The 9,660-nt window shown below is 38.6% G+C and overlaps 1 protein-coding gene across 1 annotated transcript in view; it reads left to right on the forward strand.

Annotated features, from left to right (window-relative positions):
* The window catches only part of LOC102919131 (uncharacterized), a 54,142-nt gene extending 46,201 nt beyond the window's left edge, over positions 1 to 7,941 (forward strand). Inside the window, exon 6 of the mRNA XM_042267325.2 lies at positions 2,368 to 7,941. The gene's annotated coding sequence lies outside the window, so the exon portion shown is untranslated. The remainder of the gene's footprint in view (positions 1 to 2,367) is intronic.
* Positions 7,942 to 9,660: the final 1,719 nt, after the last annotated feature.

The following is a 9,660-nucleotide window of genomic DNA, read 5'->3' on the forward strand; positions in this document are numbered from 1 at the left end:
CTTTGAAAGAAAAATTGCTTGCTAAGACACATAGCATGCACATAGATCAATGTTTTGACTGACATTTTGTAAACCTTGCTAACTGCACATGACATTCTCAATAGTCATCTGATTTTAAAAATATGCAGGCCCAATTATTTAGAAGACAAATTGTAACAACCGAAAAAGAAGATATTATCTTGAACACTCATTTTTGGAACACAGTTTGCCTCATTCCATTTGTACATCAAGATACTTCATTGTAGGTCAGCCTATTTCCCATATGTTTTCCAAAAGGTTTTGGAATACAGTAAGGAATAACTAAGGCATTTCTAAAGGAACTAACTTGTTGCTATTATTAAAGCATACATAGATACGGCCCACTAAAGATGATTGTTCCAAGAAGAATATCCACAGGTTGCTAGCTTCATTGTTCAGAGAGGACTGTGTTCAGAGCCCAAACCAAGTAGAGTTCCAGGTTGCTCAGTTTCCCCTGTGTTCCCGGCTTTACTATTGTCCCCCAGGATAGTACTAAGCTTGTTATCAATTCCAACTGCTCCTTTTGTTTAAGATTTTAGATTATTCACATTGTTTTCCTCTACTAAAGTACTCCACATTCTTTAAGTTCTCTGATAAAGGGCTGAATGAAGTTATGTTCTGGACTATAATAGCACAGCAATGGCCTTTACTGTAGTTCCAGACAGAGTCCTTGTTCCCCACCAAAACTTTCTGATCCATGCCTCCTCTGTAGGCATTTCTTTAAGCATCTCTTAGAATGATTTATTCACCTTTGTGTTCAGTGTGTTCAACTATTTTTCATGTCTAAGGAAAGTTTTCTTGCAAATTCCTGCACAGTTCTTCCAAAATAAGTTTAAAATGCTCAAGGAGAACCTGGTTAGGTTTATTTACAATAATATTTCCACTTTTTCATATCTAGTTCTTATATGAGGATTTTTGTCTAGCTGTCTTGTACAAATCTGAGAAAGTAACAAGGCAGAAAGAGTTTATTTTGTCTTGCAATTGAAGGGTGCAGTCCATAAAATGAAGGACAATGAAGTGGCTGGACAAATCACACACAATCAGGAATAGAGTGATGTATTTGTCCGTGTCTCCACAACATCCTCCCAGTGATGTAATTACTATTCAATATAGTTCACAAAATGTTGCTTCTCAATATGTGGGTGCAGTGTTTTCAAAGTGATTGGCCACTGTAGGCTCTTATGTTTGAGACCTTGGTGGAACTGTTTTGAAAATATTAGGAGATGGAGTCACTGGAGATGATTGTTGAGGTTTTAAAAGCCTCTTTAAAAGCCCATATGAGGCAACATGGCCATCTTTTTGCCTGATGCCTTTGAATAAGGAGTAAATTATTCATCCACTGCTCCAGCTTCATGCATGTCTGCTTCCCTTCATAATAATCTTTGACTGACCCTCTGAAAGTATAAGCAAGTCCTGATTAAATGCTTTCATTTGTACTCGTTGGTTTGTCGTGTTTTCTGTTCACAGTGTTAGAAAAATAACTGAGTCAATGGGTCTTCCTATATTACATCAAGTAACCAAGATAGCATCCCATGAATAGTCTTCAGTTAGACATATGTACATATTCACTTAGAGGTATGTATTAGTTAGCGTTTCTATTGCTGTAACGAGACTCCATGATCATGGCAACTCTTATAAAGAAAAATATTTAATTGTGTTAGCTCCCATACAGTTCACAGGTTTAGTCCATTATCATCATGGCTAAAAGCAAGGCAGCATGCAGGCAGACGTGGTACTAGAGAAGGATCTGAGAATTCTACATCTTGACTCACAGACAACAAAAAGTTGTTTGAGACACTGCATGTGTCTTGAGTATATATAAAACCTCCACAGTAACACACCTCTTCCAACAAGGTCACACCCTCTCCAACAAAGCCACACCTCTTAATAGTGACACTCTTTTGGGGGCCTTTTTTCTTTCAAACCACCACAAGGTGTCTTCAGTAACATCTATGGTAAAAGATTTTGTGTTGTGTCAGCCTGGCTGTTAAAACTAGCCATCCTAAGATGTGCACTGTTTTAAGAACCAGTGACCCTTGAGGATGTGGCTGTGAACTTCACTTTAGGGAAGTGGGCTTTGTTGGAGTCTAAGTCAAAAGAAGCTCTACAAGGATGTGGTGAAGGAAACATTGTTGAACCTGATCTCCATAGGTAAAATCCAAACATGCTCCCATTGCTTGTTCAGTCAGAGAACACCTGTGTCCTGCTTATGTGTGATGTGGTGTGATTTGAATTCTTAAAGGAAATACGTGGTGAATTTAGTGATCATACCCATGTCATGACACCTGGGTTGTAAATCTTCGTTTAATATTGAATATGTCATAATGAAATTTTTTGGTTCCCTTCCAGAGAAATTATCAGAAGAATATATTGAAGAAGGCTACAAAGATCTTGGCAGAAATATGGAGTAATTTATATTCAATAGAAAGCAATTCGTATCAAAAGTTTGGGAACCATGGGACAACTGAGAACTTGCCAAATGATCCAAATATACCTAAGTGAAAAATGATTCTACACAAATTTATGTAACAGAGCATTGAATTGTGTCATTCAATATTTGAATATCTTATATATGTAATCTATGAGTATCACCAACATGTGATGCAACATAAATTTCTGTAAGAGCTGTACCTGTGGTTAATTATACAAAACCTCTCTCTCACATCTAAAAGTATTTACTACCTTTCTATATATTATTTTGAGGCTTTGAATATGAGTCTTGTGTTTTGTTTGCTTTCTTTTGCTGTGACCAAAACCAACTCTGGGGTGGAGCTCATTTTTATTTTCTCTTCCTTGTCACAGTCCCACAATAAAGGGAAGCCAGGGCAGGAACTCAAGCCTGGCAGGAACCTAGAGGCAGGAACTGAAGCAGAGGTGATGGAGAAATGCTGTTTACTGGTGTGCTCCTCATCTCTTACTCCCTTTTTCAGCAATAGCCACATCTCTAGGGGGACATCACTTGTAATGGGCTGGGCCACTCCACATCAAGCAGTAATCAAGAAAATGCCACCAATGACATGCCTAAATATTAATCTGATAGAGCCATATTCGCCATTAATGCTCTGTCTTCTCAGATGTGTGTCCTTGCTTATGTTGAGTTAACAAAAACTAACTAGCACAGTAGATTACTTGTCAATGTGACACACAAATACATGACTATTAATGTATAACCTTTCATTTTTTGTTTGTTCCTAAATATAGTTAAGATCACAATATAGCCAGGTAGTGGTGGCATGCACATTTAACCCTAGCACTCAGGAGACAGAGTCAGGTGGATCTTTGAGTTCAAGGACAGCCAAAACCCAAAACAAATAAGTAAATAGGTTAAAAAATATGTAAAGCAAAATATAAGATTAGAAGTCTCCTGATATTCAAAAATCTCATGCACTTTAATTTCTTCTTCTCTTTAAAAATTCGGTATCTCTTTAAAAGAACAAAAGGTCTCTGTTGTAAGTTCCTAAAAAATCTTAACTACGCTTTTATTTCTCCTTTTTAAAAAAGAAGAACCAGTGCTGACTTCTGTACCAGGCTTTTTCTTTTGGGGCACCAACCAGCTCCCAAATCATGACACAGAGTCTTGTTGTTAGTTTTGAATACTTGGCCTTAGATTATGTTCATTTCTGGCTTTTATAACTTAAATGAACTCGTTTCTCTTCTTCTACATTTTGCCTTTGGTCTTTTTACCTTTTCTTTCTCTATGTCCTACTCTGTCTAGCTGGTTGGTAGCTGTCTGCCTGGCTGGCCCCAAGTGTCTCCCTTTCTTCCTATCTCATTCTTTCCTTTAATCTTCTATTTTTCTGCTTAGATTTCTCTTCCTCCTTATTCTCTCTGCCCACAAGTCCTACCCATCCCTCTCCCGCCTAGCTATTGGTGTTTTAGCTTTTTATTAGACCAATCAGGTGCCTTAGGCAGGCAAGGTGAAACAGCAACACATCTTTTCATAATTAAATAAATGGAGCATAAACGAATTCAATACACCCTTACAGCCTGAACAAAGGCAGCAGAAACAAATGTAACACATGTTTACACAGTTAAAGTAATATTCTGTAGCATAAATAAGTGTAACACATCTTTACATAGTTAAGTATTCCTCAACAAATTTTCACTCAGATTAAAGCAAAACCCTCGCTCTACAGTGTAAATCATGACCTCTAGCCCCATATCTGGGATTCACTCACAGTGTTTTGATTTATATGTCTCTTGCATGATCTAGCCATTTGGTTCCTCCATGCACAGAACATATAACTTGGCTGATTGTCTCAGACTCATTTCACCCCACAGTTGTTTCAGTCCTTGGAAACCTTCCCATGTGGTACTGGCCTCTCTAATATGCCAGAGGCTCAACACAGTGCTTCTTCACCAATGGCCTAGCTCCTCTTCAGTGACTTACATCCTACCAAATTGTGCCAAGTCTCAGCTTCTCCTAAATCTCTTCTATCCTGTTGTTTCCAATTCAACTAAATCTGCACCTTCAGTAATGGCCTCCCCTGCCCTTTGGTGGTGTTAGGCTGAGTTTCTTTCCAAGACCCCTTCAATCCTGCAGCTCTATGATGCCAAGACCAGTACTGCCTGGAAAAAAAGCTCATAAATTACCATGTTCTGCAGCCTATTTGAGATGCAGCCTTGGCACCCTTTGGATCATTTGTCTTAATATTTCCCTTAAATGATGCTGTTTTCTTGTTAATACCAGCTCAGTTTTTAAGCCCATCTGACAAGAGAGCACAGTCTTAATATAAAATATCTCAGAAACTGCCGCAGTAGAGTCTTTTGTGAACACCTGTCATTCCTACATAAACCAGACTTCCCTCTTTTCATTGTTCTCAGCATTGCTATCTTCAGAGCTCATTAAGAACTGAGCATTCAATGATTTTTCCAGCTCAATATTCTAGGCATTCTCTCAGTCCTCATTAAAACCATGGTCAGCTCTGTAAGCATTACCCCATGAACCTGGGGGCCAAGTCTATTGTAGAGTCCTCTCTGTCCCTGTGATAAACACCATGACCAAAGTCATCTTTTGGGCAGTGGAGCTCATTTTTGCTTACACTTCCATGTTACATACAGTTCAGCAAAAGAAGGCAGGGTGGGAGCTAAAAATAGGTGGGAACCTGGAAGCCAGACTGAATTGGAGACTGGAGAAATGCTGCTTACTAGCTTGCCCTTCATAGGTTACTAAGGCACCTTTCTTATAAACTCATACCCACCTACCCAGGGGCACAGCCCTCCTTCATCAATGAGGAATGAGAAAATGCTCCCACAGACTTGTTTCCAGGCTGATCTCATTGAACTGTTTTCCCAATTGAGGGTCCCTGTTCTCAGATGACCCTAGCTTGGGTGAAGTTTGTAACTAAGTAACCAACACAGGCTGAGTATTTAGAATGCAAAAATGTCAGTATTTCACTACTGTATGTGATTGTTATGTCTCTTAATGCCAAAGCCTTTGCATGCATGTTCACTCATTTTATGCCCCCTTAATTATTTTATGGGTATGTGTGCTTGTGACACCATCTCTGAAAAAAAAAATTGTGGAGGCCAGAAGAGAGAGGGCAGCAGATCATTCAGACCAAGAGTAATAGGAACTTGTGAGTCTTCATATGAATGCTAATAATCAAACTCTGGTGTGTTGGAAGAGCAAGAACTGTTCTTAAGCTCTCAGCCAATGTTACAGCTCCTTTATAATTCTTACAGAAGTAAAATCAACACTCTCCTCCTTTACACATGACAGGGTCTTTACTGTAGTCCATATTGTCTTTTACAGTCATGGCACTCTTTTGCCCCTGCAGTAGTACTGTTGGCAGTGGTCCACACAGCCAGCCTCCAACATTTCACTTGTTTACAGTGATGCTCTTTTCATTTTTTTGAAGAACTCAGGTAGTTGAGAAAGACTGTGGATATAAGTGTGATAGTTAGTGTGATGAAACAATTCCAGAGAATATGGTTAATGAAGACATGCCTCCCTTCATAAGAGTGTATGAAAGCTGACTGCATGTATGAAACAACATTGTTCATTCATCCTTACATGTGTACCTCAAAGACAAACGAGGGGAAACAATCTGAATATTTGGACGTTTTTGCAAACTTTTACACATCAGAAACACTGGAAAGGTATCAGTCGTTCTGAGTCACTTCAGATACTTGAATTTTTTCCTACAGAGAAACCCTGTGGAAATGAATAATATAATCAAGCCTATAGGAGCCTTTCTTTTGATGAGCCCCAGGAGAGAAATCACACTGGAGATAAACTGAATGAGACTATCTTAAGGAGATACACCATAATAAAAATGGTGTTAGGGGGTTGTGATCACATATTTTTCCATTTATAAATATATATATAACAATAATAAAGAAAAACATGCCATCAATTTCATACGGTATTGTGGAGACATTGGAAGGGTTGGAGGGAAGTGTAATTGATATTTAATTAGACTTTTAAAAGTGTTTGGAAAGTTGGTTCAACAGTTGTAAATATTGTATTTGCAGAGACCTCAGGTTCAGTAACAGGCACACTCATGGTGGCACACAAATGTCTTTGATTACAGATTCGAGGCATTCAATGCCTCCTCTGGACTTTAGGAAACACAATGTCTTTGGTGTCATTGTATACTGATTGATTTTTATTGTAATTTGACACAAAACAAGCATCACTTTAGAAGAGGGAATTTCAATTTAGAAACTATATTGATCAGACAGGCCTTCAGTGATGTCTGTGAGAGATACTTTTGATGGATTTGGGAGTGTCTAGTCCAAGATGGGCAGCATCATCCCTATGCAGGTTTGTGTAGTCTATAAGAATGCTAACTGATTATGAGCCAGTAATCAGATTTTCCATAGTTCCTACCATGGCTTCCCTCAGTGATGGATTGTGACCTGAAAGTGTAAGCCAAATTAACTCTGTTTGCCTAAATTGTTTTTTTCATGGTACTTGTCACAGCAACACAAAGCAATTCAAAGCACATAGCAATGTCAGAAAACTATACCATGTGGCATAATCTTCATAGATATTGTTGGACTATTCAAAAAGCGATCAAATTCCAATTGTTTAAAGTTGATACACAATAAAATGGTAGCGTTGGTATGAGGAGGTAGATTTGTACAGTGTGTTTCGTTCTCCTTTCCTCTTGCATTTTGAGGACAGGAGGGTGAAGATTTGGATACTTTCTGCCTTTATAGTGATATAATCAATGAATAAAGTTATATTCGCTCCTCCTCAGTCTTAGTTCCCTTCCAATTACTTCTTGCCTCATATTTTCTCTATATTTGTAGACATGCTTTTAAAAGTTTTAGTCTAGTTTATTGAGGCAGGTGATTACATGAATGTAATACCAAGCATGGAGACAAAGAAAATATGCAGATTAATATCTCTGTTTGGATCCTGATGGTCAGCAATTCCTTTCTCTGGCATAAACTGTGACCAAGATGTGGTCATGTGGCTGGGGAAATCTATAAGCATGATAGAAATAAGGTCTAGGAGGATGTCCATAAGGTTTGCACTAGCCAAGGCATCTCTGTCTTGAATGTAGATTTTTATAATCCTCATAAAAAAAAACAACTGGTTAGTGATATAAATATTTAAAAATATCTATCACAACTAAATAGTAATCATGGAGTGTATTAGACTTTTAGATTATTTTTCAATCATTAATGATAATGTCCTTGTACAATAGATCTAAAGAAGGGAATACTAGATCTCCAGAGTGGGTTCTTTTGTTTTACAGACATTTCATATAACATAGCCATTGGATCCTAAGGGAAACATAGTTTACACTGTCTCCAAAATATTGTGGCCACATGTCCACATTTTTGCCAAATCATTCCAGATTCTTAAAAAATAATGATCTTATATGCCAGAAAAAATAGATTTTTCTCTTGGAAAAAAGGTCAAGTTTAAATCCTTCCAGTGAAGGCTACTTGTGGATCCCGACTCTCTGACTGGGAAGCTTACTCCTGGATGACTAATTAAAGCTGGATTTCAGTGGAAATCATGCTATCTATCCCAGTCCTCAGTAAGCCTTTAGGCCTTTGTTCTAGCCAAACTGACTGGAATTGGGCAGTGTAATAACTACATTATAAGGGGTCCATTAACAATATTCAAACTGTGTCAGATCAACTTAGCTTTACCAGATCTCAAATAAGCAGGAGATATTTAACCCCAACCTTAGCATCTATTGAAACCCCTCAGTATGAAATTTAGGTCTCTATTGAATCTTTTGTAATAGCTTAAAATGTTATTATTTCTATATAAGAATATTTACTTTCACCATGAAAAATAATTTTAATTCAGACATAAAGAGTTAGCATGGATACAGAACTTTTAATAATAATTTATGTTCAGAAATTTCTAATTTTATTTTGTTTTTGGTGTCAACTTGACACAAGCTAGGGTCATCAGAGAGGAAGGAACTGCAGTTGAGGAAATGCCTCCATGAGATCAGCTATAAGGCATTTTGTTATTAGTGATCAGTGGGGGAGGGCCCAGCCCATAGTGGGTGGTACCATCCCTGGGCTGGTGGTCCTGGGTTCTATAACAAAGCAGGCTAAGTAAGCCAGTAAGCAGCACCCCTTCATGGCCTCTTCATCAGATCTTACCTCCAGGATTCTGCCCTCTTAGAGTTCCTGTCTTTGACTTTCTTCAGAGATGAACAGCAACGTCAAAGTGTAAGCCAAGTAAAACCTTTCCTCCCTGATTTGGCTTTTGGTCATGGTGTCTTTTTGCAGCAATAGAAACCCTAACTAAGACAAATTGGTACCAGGAGTGGGGTATTGCTGTGAGAGGCCATATCATGCTTTTGTCCAAAAGATTATAGACCTTTGACTATGGATTAGAAAAAGCAGTTGGACTATGGATTGGAAAAAGCAGTTGAATGCTCTAGTTGCTGCTTAATGGGACATCCTAGGAAGAGCATGGAAGACAGTGGTGCTGAATGTGATCTGAACTGTGGGTACCTAGATCAAGATATTTTTGAGGACAAGAATGTTAGTATGTAGTGTAGAGACTGGTTTTGTGATATTTTAGTAAAGAATTTGGCTGCCTTTTGCCCTTTCCAAAGAGTCTGCCTGAGGCTAAAATGAAGAGTTTTGGATGAATTCCATCTGCAGGGGAAATTTGAAAACAGCCTAGTATAGACTGTCCTGTGGTTATTAGTGTTAACTTTAATGAAGATTTATAATGAAAAGGAGCACGCTACTCAAATTAAAAAAAAAAGGTATAGACTGAGAAAGGGAGCACCTGAAGTGGAATAGAACTAAATGCTGTGTTCAAGGAGGTAGAGTTTAAGAAATGGAATAAAGGGAGTGGAGACTGAATGAAAGAAAAGAAAAAAAGAAAGGAAAGGACATGAGTAATCCTAGGTATGGTAGAGGAGAAAGTTTATAGTGGATGTGTGGGAAAGCATAGTCAGAGGCAGGAATATCTGGAAGAGTCCTGCGTGGACATGACCAGGCTGAGCTGGGCCATGTGGGGAGAGGCGAGAGGAAGGTAGAAAGGAGAACCAGGTGTAGCAGCCAGGAGGCCAAAGTACAAGAGGGAGGAGGGTAACCAAAATGTCTGGATTATATAGAGAAGAGCCTCTGGAGAAAGGTTAGCCCAGTCTCTGGGCTGGAGAGTTCAGGGCAGAGGGTGGGATGTGCAAGCCATACCCTGTAACA

Source organism: Peromyscus maniculatus, chromosome 22, assembly GCF_049852395.1.
Source record: "Peromyscus maniculatus bairdii isolate BWxNUB_F1_BW_parent chromosome 22, HU_Pman_BW_mat_3.1, whole genome shotgun sequence".
NCBI classification, from domain to species: domain Eukaryota; kingdom Metazoa; phylum Chordata; class Mammalia; order Rodentia; family Cricetidae; genus Peromyscus; species Peromyscus maniculatus.